Source organism: Calonectris borealis, chromosome 21, assembly GCF_964195595.1.
Source record: "Calonectris borealis chromosome 21, bCalBor7.hap1.2, whole genome shotgun sequence".
Taxonomy (NCBI): Eukaryota; Metazoa; Chordata; class Aves; order Procellariiformes; family Procellariidae; genus Calonectris; species Calonectris borealis.
The window spans coordinates 5,251,385-5,264,570 of record NC_134332.1 but is presented as its reverse complement, the minus strand read 5'-3'; positions in this window follow the sequence as shown (position 1 = coordinate 5,264,570).

Below are 13,186 nucleotides of genomic sequence, written 5' to 3'. Positions count from 1 at the left end.
GCTGGTAGGTACGATAGACACATATCCTTGAAATATAATCCTGGCTTCCTCGAGTACTAACAAAGAGGTTTTTACAGCTACATTTGCCCAATTATTTCCTCACTTCTTGATAATATAACAAGAAACATGGTCAAGGAAAAGCAGACGTGAGAATTTCCACTTGACTCCCCAGTTCTTGCACATTTTTGGTGAAAAGTGCTAATTAGTGCCTCCCTCTCCTCTGTTTTTTCTCAGAATTGCCCCCTGACCAGCCAGGATATCATATCCAAATTGTCAAAGACTGGCAAAGACCAGCTGCATGATTAATCCCACATCACTCAAAAGAGTCCTCAGAAATGTCCTGCCTGATCTAGTTCATCTCCAGTTTGCACCCAGGCATGAAGAGACAGGAGCATAGTCCTGCCAGCCCGATTTCTGGCGCTGCCCATTTTACCCGAGATATCTATGGACAGAGAAAAGCAATGGGAAAAGGGAGAGGTGATGCTGGCTCTTCACAGAGCTCTGATCCCATTTATATGGCAGTGAGGGGGAACACAAGCTCTTTCTGCTCTCTCCTTGTGTACTGCTCAACGCGCTGCACTGTGTTGCTAGCAAGGTCACATCATAAAAGCAGACCAAAGGAGAAGAGGGAGGCCTTTTCTCCTTGCCTTTTTCCCAGCATTTCCGGTAGGAGCCCATACACCTCTCCTCATATCCTGCATTTGGCTTCTTCTGGGACCAAAGGGAAACCTCAAAGCAGATGGGATTTAGCTTACTTACATTCTCTATAGCTAACTCAGATTTCATTAAACACAGCTGTAATCCCAGACTTCTTCAAATGGGTTAGCTCACTTCTTACGTTGCTTCTATATCTTTAGAAATCCAGGCTTAGCAATAATTTTGAGTGGAAAAAAAAAAAAGACAGAGCGAATTTGTCAGAAGCATCTAAGTCATGAAGTTAACAAAAAACCGTAAGTCTGTAATTAAGCCCTGACCAATACTTTCTTATTTCCAAGTTCTTCACATCTTTAATAGGACAGTGTAGTCCACCCTAGACTGAGACTTGTGTCCATCAGATAACACAGCAGAAGCAAAATATATGCTAAAGTAAGACAGAATAATGCCTAACTGACTATTCCTTATACCAAGTGCCTTTCCTGCATTCTCTAAAACCCAGGGGCACCCTGTTATCTCCTCTTTGTTTGGGGCTCTCTTAACATCAAAAACAGAAGAGCAAATTCAGTTTAAACTTTCTCTCTTGCTCGTAACCATCTTTCTTACCTCAGATTTAAGGTTATCTCCCTTTCTGAGCTAGCAAACAAGGCAAACTTTCCACAACAGAATAATCCAAATCATTCCACATTGAAATAAGGTGGCTTGCAACCTCTTTATATGACAGTGCAACAATAGAAATCACGTATGCTGCTTTTATTCTGAATACAATTCTTTTACCCCCATACTTTTAGAGTACAAATTGTATGACAGTATTGTGCAAATACTCCTCCAAAACTTCATTTACAAAATTGAAGTTAATTGAGTTCAATTCACAAAAGAACAGACATTTCATTTTTTTGCTCTATCAGTATCAATAATATAATAATACCTATGTTTTCAAAACAATCAAGACAGAGCAGAAAAGTCTTGTTGCTGTGTAGAGGGGTAAATTCAGCTTTTTGATTATCCCAAACAAATGGCAGTCACTGTCTGTAATAAGGAATGCACAAAAGCACACAACTAAAATGAGATCTAACCAAGAAAAAGAAGAGTTCCTGCTGTAGATCTCTGCTTTAATCTGTCATCTCCAGAACAGCCCTGATTTTGTTAGAGTGCAGTTAGGTTTCTCTCATCTAAAGCAATTTTTAGGGCAAACATTTGCATTATGAGAGTTTTTTCTACTATTGTTGTTTTAAACTGCATTTATTCTGGCAAAGGCAGTGCCTCCCACAAGGCTGAATTCTAAAACTGATGCCTGGAGAACAGAGAGAGGACTCAGAACCTATATAGGTATCAAATTCCAAATATTTTATTTCTTCTTTAAAAGCTTTTTACAGACACCATTATGCAATGAGGATTAGAAGTACTCATGTAACAGTCAGTGCTTTAGTATCCCAAAACGATCATGTCCAAGACTGCTCATTAGAGTTAGGAAGTGATTCCATTTTGTAAAGCCAACAAAAGATACTTCATGTCATGAATTCCAGTCAATTATAGCCAAATTCAGCCCATGTCCTCCTCCTGAGGAGTTTTCCACTACCTCAACATAGTAACTGCTACACAGTAAAGTTTGTATCTCACTACCTGTTGCTAAATAAAAATAAAATGTAAAAAAGAGCAGTGTGGTGGGAAACTCAGAATTCAACACATCAAGCATCTTGGATTTCAACTTGGCATTTGGCCAAGGTGCAGAAGCACTTATGGACTTCATACGTATTTCTCTGATGGTATTATGACTCCCCTTTTTCTTTTCTTTTTTTTCTTCTGTCTACATTAATAGTGTCTGTTCCCAATTTGCTGCGTAATGAAGTGACACAGGGCTTAGGAACGTCCCCTGGAACAAACTACCAACCCCCACCGCCTACTGCGACGGGGAGACTCGTGGCTCTGACTTCATGGCACCCGGGACTAACAAGCACACAGCTACTGCAGCAGCCCTGGCAAGAATAAAAAAGCAACCAGACTCCATACGTCCGCCCAGTACTGAGGGGAAGTGAGTGAGGACAGATTTTCCATTCTATAGCCAGAGGCCCATCTTACGGGAAATTTCAGTCAGTAAAAGCAAAATGTTACTGGAATGCTGCCTTCTTGAGCTTGCATGGAATTTTTTATTATTATTAAATTTGGAGAAACAGGTGTGAAAAATTCATCTCTTTCCCCACGGGGCTTGTTCAGATGTTGCAGATTGCGTGGACTTTGTGAGATGCAAAAGGGCTTCTGTCTGGCAGTGTTACCTGCAGACAAATACCTGTTTCTAATTAGCTGCGGGTGTTCCGCCACCTGCCCACCCCAAGGCAAGCCAGGAGGAAAGCATTTGGCAATAACAACGATATTGTCTGCTGAAACAAGCTGCCAAATAACTTCCTTTGCATTCAGAGTATCCCATAAGGTAGCTGAAGAAGTGAGCTGGAGCATCTCAGTGCTTTGTGAGCAGCCACAACGCAAGTAGACTGTCCTCTGTAGGCAGAGGATGCTCAGTCCCACTGAGAGACTACCATGAAATGACTCTGAGCCCCTACTGAAACACTGACTGCTCTTCCTTTAGGTGAGGCAGCACAGAAAGGCTTCAAGGAGCCAGAAAGCATCTTTCCTGTTTGTGCCACTTCCCCACCCATGCTCCCAGATCTCACGGACTCAAGACAGGGCTGCAAGGGGGATATGAACCCTTGCTGCACTGACTCTCCTACTAGCCCAGAGCCCCATGCTAACAATGTGAATGCTCAGTATTTTAATACTCACATTTAAGTGGCTTAATAGGCATTTCTAACCAGTCAGGAGTGTAAGCAGGTATAAGCAAGCCTGTGTCCTATTTAGTGGAGGTGTCACAGTCCTACAATACTGAAAAACATTAAATTAAGAAGCCCCATAGCAGGCAGCCAGACAATGATAGCAAGAGAACTAGGGAGAAATGCCTTTTTTATTTTATGGGGCTCTCTGTTATGAGCTGCATATGCTTAAAGACACATTACAGTTCAGGAAGGATAGTACAATAGATTTTACTCCTTTCAGCAGCTGGCTCAGACAGCAGAGACATGGATTCAGGGGGTCTCAGATCCAGGAAAAAAAGTGCAGAGAGAATAACAAGCACTGCTTCAGTAAAACAATTTGCATCTCCAGACTAATGGACACTTGAGGAAGTTATTAAGATACAATCTTGGAAGTGACTCTTGGCACCTGTGCCTGTTCCAACATTGTAGTACAGATTAATAAATTAACCCCCAGTAAAAGAGGAAAAAATTCTTTTATTTTTTTTTACATCTACTGACAGACAAAAGGAAACAACCCAGTAACGAGGGCAAGGAACATACAAAATGTTCTGAGTTTTCTAACTTAACTTGTGGCCTTTCCAGAAGCTGGCTGCAAAGGATAGAGTTGGTATAAGAGCTATATTGAGGGGAACAACAGACAACACAGACGCCTTTTAGGTTTTCTCTTCTGAAAGCAGTCCAGGGAATTAATACTTCTTGTATTGTGTATAAAAAACAAAACAAAACAAAAACAACCCAACAAAAACTCTTGTGCATAAAAGACTCAGATGATTAAAAGCTATGGGATTTGCTTGCAGAGGCCTGAGAGTCCCTGTGCACAGCATTTTCTAGGGTCAAATCCAGCCCCCCTGCATCGTGGCCACTTTACAGCCTGTACACAGCAGGAGTTACACTGTGCTGCGCTCTCTTCTCCCACCACCTGCGAAGAACTGCCCTGGCTTGTGCCCATGGGCCAGAGGGTTCAGCACAGCATGGTGGTGGTTCAGGCGTATACACACATGTGTGTATATACCTCCTTATTTTCTACAGAAACACCTGCTCTTCCCTTTTCCTTTTTGTTTCTAGTCCTTATACTTACATTCTTGCTTTGGCAAAGTGCATTGCACTTACACAACATATGAGATGTGCTTATTATGAAGGTAATTTTCTCTCTAGGTTCTGGACCATCTGATAGTCAGACCTTTTCTCAAGGCAGCATTGAAAGTGAGCTATTTGTTCCATAATTAACCATTTCAGAGACAAGTTACTGGACTGCTGTCTAGATCTTGTCTGGCAATTCTCATTTTCCTAGAGAGTCTAATGGAGCTGCTCATATATCACATATCTTTTATTTCATTTTATTTTCTTAACCATTAAATTAAATCTTTTACCTCATTAAAAAAAGAATCTGATGAAAGGCAAATGTATTGCAGAGAGAGTTGATATATTTACCACAATGGCACAGGACTGCCTAACTTCCAGGCTGCTGTGGATTTAATGTGGGAGCCTACAAAAACTTCGATGTTTTAACTAGGCAGGAAGAGGTCGAGAGGAAGGAGAGCACTCAAGAGCAAATTCTGCTTTTGAAAGGGTGTAAATCCAAAATAGCTTCCCTGAAAAAAATAACATTACTTCAGGTTTTGATTGGTGTAAATGAGCTTGCCTCCTAAAAGACAGGTCAAAAGTTTGGTGTTCTAGACTGTGGGAGAGGAAGCGGTTAATGTTTCAACTCACTGTAAAAAGCCAACTGTGTCAATAGACTATATTCCACCTGGAGAAAGAAAGTTTCTAAATGTGGTTAAATTTGACATCAGAAATGCATAGGTGCAGCCTCCTATATAGTATCAGAAAACACAAGGCGAGACATAATACGTCAATGGAATATTTTTTTACCTCAAGAATACGAATAATGTGATCATTGAAAATGTGGCTCAGGGACCCTCACGACTCAGGGTGGGCAAATCTCAAATTCCTTCACAGGTTAATAGGTCTGTTGAGAAAACAATCTGGACACTTCTACAAAGCTTTCTTCAAACGCCCCCATGTCAATTTGGCTTGGAAAATAGGCTAAGCACAGCATGAGACCCAGCTCTCCTGAGAGAGCTATGGGACTTGCTAAGCATAATTTGAATGGTTTCCTTTGCTCGCTAAATGCAAGCTGCATAGGAGGTTTTGAGGACTTAATAAAAATGGCTATAACTTATTTAGTTTTCCAGGAAGTTCACTGATGAAAGTTCCTGATCACAGACCCATTCTGAAGTCAATTATAACAACTGGGCAAAACCAGTAATTTCCATTCTCCAGACAAGGTGGTGAAAGGATATGAAATGACACCACCTATGCCACGCAAGTTTGAGACCAGGTACGCATTAGAAAGGCACTTGGCTCTTACTATGACTTTCCAATCTTGGATAATCATCAAGTGTCATATCATGACTTAACTAGCTGTCCCGCTCACCAGATCATGACAGGTGTTAGACAGAGAGAAAACTACAGAAACAATGTTTACTGGGAGCAAAGTCCTACATTCAAAATGGCAATATTAAGGAGAGAAGGAAGCCTTAGAAATCAAATCTTATCTCTTATCCTCCGGACATGCAGCACACTGAGCAACCCCTGGAGCCTTATGCTCAGGATAAGCCTGGCCAGTACATGCAACTGATACTAGACCGCTGCCAAAATCTCTTTGGAGAAACATCTTACCTTAATTTTACACTCTTTGCACAAAATCCTTTCATTCCTCATACCTGCAGTGGAAATGACACGTAGAGGAGCAGGCCCTCGGTACTTTCTGTTCCATCAGCCAGGCACTGTGAAGCCATGTCTCCTCATTCAACCTGAATTCAGGATCCAGGGGAAGGCTCAGAAACAGCTTGTAAAGATGTTTTCTCCTGCTTCATCAACTATCCCTGTATCACATACAGCTCTTGCAAACAGCTGCAGCCTCTTGAGTATCTCCTTTAAAAAACATGCAACATGGTTCTGATATCTAGACAAATTGCAATTTAAAAATTGTGAAAGTAGCTTATGCTAACTAGTTCTAGACTAGATGGCAAAGGGAGCAATGAATGTGAAGGCATAGAAAATAAAGTTTCCATACAGGCTATTTGGTAACAGGTTGCCTCACAACACAGATGTCACTGAAGGTGTGTTTCAGAATCCCAGGGGAGTTTTGAGCACCATCGCGGTCCTACTACCAGATTTAGGAACTTCATATGCATATAGTTGAGCCAAGGTTAAACTACCATCATACCCTTGGCCTGCAGTACAGACATAGGCTCCATATAAGTGTCTGGCTCTTTCAAATAGAAAGAGAAAATAAAAGATAAAGATACTTGCCAAATACCAGAAACTCCTAGAAAATGAAATATTTTCTGGAGTGACTTTTGGCCTGTTCTTCCCCCTTTTGCCAGGGATTTGGGCTGCACCTGAGCTGGGTATTACAGTGTTGCGTGGGTCCCTTCAAAACCAGGCAGAACAGCTCTGCACTGATTACACAGCCTTGTCTGAGTTTTCTCAGCAAGACAACTAGGGATTTTCCATTTCCATGATCATTCCTGACTGGCTGCAGCAATTTCCCTCTGAGCACTTTCCCTCTGAGCACTTTCAAATACACTTTAAGCACAAAAGAAAGGAACACGACAGCTGAATTGGGGACTGCTAATAAATATGTATTTTTAAAAGCTGTGCACAGATTTGCAGAACTCATCCCTTTATATCAGTTAGGAGGAGACTGTAAATAACAGAGTAGCATAATTTTGCTAAGAATCTTTGCAAATTTTTCCACAGCAAAGACTAGGAAACTCTCTGTATTGACGGTTACTGAGTTCTTTCGAGATCTATAATATCAATTTCTTTATAGAGGCTTCTAGGTTAGCCCTGCCCTAGAATAACAGTGATCTTTGGCCTTGCAGCTGTATGATCTCTGCTGAAAAGGCTACTGTTCATGCACACTAACGTATTCTTGGGATGCATCTGCACAGCAAAATGTAGGTGCAACTTGCTATACTGCTTTCACCTTAGTGACACCGATAATGACTGTAATGAGGTAGCAGTGGGGGATTTGGCTGCAACTGAAGTTAGCTTTGAGAATCTTCTGGAGACTGTAGCTATATAATGTGGCTCCAGTACTAAATTCTGTCATGTATTTTAATAGTCCTTACTATTCATGCCACCCAGTTTGAAGCTTACTTGGAAGTTATACCCACATATGGTACAACTAGCTCTTTGTTTTGCTGACAATTTGTGATGACAGAAAGGACAGGTGAACTCTGAACAAGTTCAATGCAGGCTCCTTTCAAAGCAGGTAGAAGAACCCCAAAGTATGGTATAAATGACATCCATAAGCTCTCTAGATACAGAGTCTTCACAAACTTGTAACACAGGATAACAGAAACAGCGTAGTCATTTAAGTGGCTAATGGTCACCTTTTATTGACTGTCTAACTCACTGAAGTTTCGAATGTACTTGATAAACATGGCCTTGGCTCCCATTCACACTGTCTGGCCAACATTTACTACAAACCAGTTTCCGGCAGACAATCTTGAACCATCTTCAATTCAAGGTTCCCTTGCAATAAGGAAAGGGGATGTAAGAACCTTTTTAATTCTTCTTATACCTTGTAAGCTCCAAAGTAGGAAAAACCCTGGAGGTGTATTGCTCAATGTCATTGAGTTAAGCAGCAGCAAGAAAAGTGATGTCATCAAAGGCATCAAGTCTATTTCTTGGAGATATTAGGATGAAAAGGCTGTGTGGGGGACTGATTTAATTTTGTAAGAATCCCAGCTATAAACAGATTAGCAAATTATTGTGACAGTCAGTAAGCCTTTCGTGAGAATGTTTACCACTGAGTTCCACAGGCCAGGATCTGGCCAAGCCCGTCATCTTGAAACATAACCAATGAGTAGAGACTTCCAGGAATCACATGCTGCTAAGAAAGGTGCCGGCAAGGCAGGCTGGAAGCTAGAAGATGACTGTGGAAAAGGTGGCGGGGGCAGAGGGAGGATGACATTCTTTCCTGACTCTCGCTCCAAGAATCAAGTTTGGAAGCCAGAAGACAGCAAGTCAAAGAGCGACACACATCTGGTTTTGCAGAAGTGTAAGTCAGAAGAGTCGGACAAACGGATCTGTGCCTACAAAACAGGTCCCTAAGGTGTCAGGCTAGAACTAGGCCAGTGAAGATGTTTGATTTGAGCTTTATCTGCTTCAGATTATTGTGGTAGTTTTTTTTCTTCAGCAAGATAATCAAAGTATTAGAGTAGTGCAGTGAAGGATGGAAATACTTGTATAGATAGTCTCATAAAGGAGAAAGAATAAGTACATGGTACAGATCTTGTTCTTCCCAGTATAGCAAACCACAATAAAATCCTTTCTGGAATAAGATAGGGCTAAGTTTGAAAGTTGAACCTGAAAAACAATGAATTGTACATTAGTACTATTCTTGCCTTTCCAAAATCCTCTACCTGAAACCCACGCTGCATTTTGTATAGTTACAGACAGAAAACAAAATAAAGACCAAATGACATAGATAAGGTTACATCCAGTGTCTGTGACAGAGCCAGAAGCAGCCAGATCTCCTTGCACCCAGGAGGATGCCTCAGCCAAACCAAATCCTTCATCACTTTGCAAGGCTGCAATAGAATGTGTGGCTTCTGGGCAAGGCAGAACTAGAAGGAAACTTTCTTTGGAATGGACATATCTGGGATAAAACTGTTTCAGCTTTTCAAAACGGAAAAAAAACACCACCCCTTTCCCAACTTTTCAGTTAAAGGAGTACTTTTTCCTAATGACTCATGATAACTGTCAGACCCTGAACTTGCAAACACTTACACATTCAGCTGACTACAACCCACGTCACGAAGTCTGTTTCGTTAGTATCATACTGGCTCACTGGGACCCCACGCACAAGGGAGAATGAAGCTCATGGGTTATTAGAGCCAGCAGGGAACAAACACATCGTTGAAACCAAACTTCTGCCCTCAACAAACCAAAATACTTGCTCTAATATTTCAGTATCAATACAGGAATAATTCTTAGCTTGAAACAGGCATCTATACCTCTGCACAGTTATTTACCTACCTGTCTAGAGCTTCAGAAGGACATCTAAAATCTGGTAAAGAACAGATCCTTACATAAATTTCACTGGCCCCAGTTCTGCCCTCATGAGCCTCAATCATGTTTGCCCTTTTCATTCTTATTAATGCCAAGTAACAACGCATTCCCTACCAATGATGGCCATGTTCATAAATATTTACAACTGACTGAATGAAATCATACTTTGTTCCATCTACACTTAAGTGTGTCAGAGATCCTAAACTATTACACCGCCAAATACAGAGAACTTCATGAAATATAAAGCAATACAGTTGAACTGTGCTCAAATAGAGTTCAGCCAAATTTCATCAGCTGCAGATCTAGTTTTGTATATAGTTTACGTTTAGGACCTCATAACATCACTTGTTTCCTTGGTATACTGTGAGATATCCAGACTACCTGTTTTGTCTACTTTGGTTGCTGTGGTTTCTCATGGTTTATTTGAGAAGTCCCTCCTGAACTTCAGAAGCTTCACATACGTAGCCTTACACACCCTCCTCACACTGCTCCCCAAAAGTCTTTAGCCTCACTAAGCTTTCTGTGTCTTGTTAAGGATTGATACTGATTGTCCAATCTCATACATAAGGATGGGGGTAGGCTAGTTGGTCCATTCTTTCCCAGCCCAGTGCATGTCAAATTCTACCCCAGTTATGAACTGTAATGAGTTTCAGCCATCTGACAGCTCTTTATCCATTATGTTTGTATAAACTGAGTAGATTGGTGCTTTCTCCAAATGCACAGTTCAAGTACAGAACACCACAAGCACTGGATTTGGCTTTTTGGCCCAGGGCTTTGGGGTTTTTTTTTTCCACATTTAATTTACAGACTGAAGGAAACCTTGGGATGGCAAGAGGAAGGCTCTAAATCCACTCTCATTTCATCTTCCTCACAGCAAAAAAACAGAGCCAAATACTGATTCTACTGCAGTAGCAGCAGGCCAGTTTTTCTTACAACATCTATTTAGAGACAATGAGGCTTTACCCTTTCTCAGTTTTGCCCTGTATTTCTAATCACTAATAAGACTGGATTGTCTTTTTTTGAATACAGCTATTAGATATAGTTTCATGTAATTTCAACAGCTCTGCAGTGCGTTCATTATTTCTAGTTGTTCCTTCTTCGCATTCCTGCACATTCCATACTGAAATTGCCTTTTAATGAAGGTTTTGGCTCACTGCATTTAACCTCATTGATCCTGAATGTAAATAAAGTTTCAACTTGTTGGATTCCAGTTTAAAGTGACACAATATTCGGAGGGGGGGTGGGGGGGTGGGATATCAAGAAAAGCCGAAGTTCTCAAAAAGATCAAGAGAAGACCCGTGCTGGAATTCACTGAACCAAATATTCTTGTTTGCTGCTTGTTTGCAAAGAGGAAAGCTTCACCCCAATACAGGCCACTCATTTTCATGTGTATATATTCCTTGCCTTCCTTCCTGCCTTATCTTGTCTTTCAGATAACAGTAATTCATTGTTATTCCCTGTGGTGATAATACAGCTTCCTAGGATTTACACGAAAGGTCCTTCAGAGAAGGCATGCTCTATCTTCAGTATACAAATTTTATACATTTCTAGGTTTACTTTTGGTTTCTTCTTTTTTGTTGCTTCTCCTTATTAACTCAAAAGGAAAAATCATTAAAAAAGATACTAAATATGATCAAAGTTCGGAAGGATGAGGAAAGACAGTCTTGCAATAAATGCCCTGATTACCCCAAGACGTAGACAAATCATTTAATATTCTTTGTGCCTGAGTTTCCTCATCAGAAATCCAGTGATACCTGTAAGTCCTTTATTTCTTCCAACTTTTCAGGGCAGAAACTACCTTACTTTCCAGGTTCTCTGCACATAACACAAGAGATTAAAGCAGGGCCTGTAGTAAGACAAATACTGAGTAAAATCAAGGCAATTGAGGACAAAATTTGACCGAGGGTGTTCAGTACATTAGCTGCATCCCAGTTATTATATATAAAGGCTCAAATAAGAATTAAGTTCAGCATCAAAAAGAAACATCAACTACATAAAACCAAATTTTCCACAAACCTGGGATTTAGTGACATATTCACATATGATATTAAAAGCAGAGTACAACTGACTGAACATGCAATTCCAGTATATCCCTGCAACTGGTATGTTGGAATAGCTCCTCAATGTCCAGCTACTGTGAAAAGTATTTATGAAGCATGCCGAGATGGATTAAAAAGGAAAGGAGGAGGAGGGAGCTAACTGATTGGCCTATCACAGCTTCTCCATCACTTTCCTATCCCTATTTGGAGGGAACGGGAACTTTCCAAATATCTGCATGCAGGAGAGGCTGTAGGTCTGAAGCCTACGTCAGCAATCTGCGCTCTCGCCCACTGCCCTGCCAGACACAAACTCTGCCTGGTGGGAACCGAGCTGTCGTAGGACCTGCTGAGTTTGTTATTCGCACTGCAGTGTTTAAAACTGCTGCAAGGAAACCCAGGGGATATTAAGCAGAGCTGTTCCTTCCCTGTCAAAATGTGTAAACATGAACAAATACTGGGTCTGTCTGGAGAACATCAAAGTCAGGTAACACTTAGCCCAGTGCAACACCCCATAGCTATGGGGGGACTAAAGTGTGAAAGAGTTCTTGTTTTACATAACTGCTGTGAAACGTCATGCAGCCTGGGGTTAGAGCATGTGTTGGCCGTGTTTCTACACCCTGAACTTAAGTCCTTCTTCTTCTAGCTGCCTGGAGCCAGATTGTTTCAACCTTTTGTTTGCTTTAAAGTGTCCTTCTGTCCTGCTTTTCTTGAAACAACACACACCCTGCATGCCAGATGCTACTAATCTAGCACTGCTGACTTGATGCATATTCTGGCCTCATGGAGAATGAAGGAATCATTTCTTTAATGTCACAGTTTGATATTGTACGCAGAACAGAGACAAATGAAGTGGAGACACAATTCTCCCAAACTGTGTGGGTATCCACACAGAAACATCTGCTGCTGCCTCAGCCACAGATACTCCAGCCTCCAAACACATCAGCACTTACTCTTCTCATGCCTCATAGCCCTACTGTGGTTTGCACAGACACATGAAATTGTGGGCAGATCTTAATCTTTATTTACATGAATAATCAGATTGACAAGTCATGAGTTTATAGACTGTTTATATGAGGAAGGTCTACAAGGAAAGACTTTGCTTCGATTTATACTTTATAAGGATGTGACATCCTATAGTCCAAGTATGCTGCAAATGTATTTGTATTCAGGGCCAGATCCCTACTCTGATACAGCACAGCTGATTTTGGTGAAGTCATGCTGAGTAACAAGCTGGCCTTCTCTCATTAGTTTGTCATTTTGATTTGCCCTTGCTATTTTAAAAGACCTGCCTAGGATTTCCCATACTAGATATGACCTCCAGGCTGCCCTTTCTCTGTGATGACACAATAATCTCTAATTGCAAGCCCTTGAGAAAATTTTGTAAGAACATTATGCACCATTCTTGATCAGCCTTCCCCTCACCCAGCTCAGGTTCAAAACAGTTGGCTCAGTGATTCAGCTGCAAAAATCAGCTAGAAGACTATACAGTTTTGTTATTATAACAGAAAACCTGAATCCACACACCACATCTCTCATCCAGATGGGGAATTCCTTCTCTACAACGCTCTCTTTAAAGTGTTGATTAGCAGTCACTTT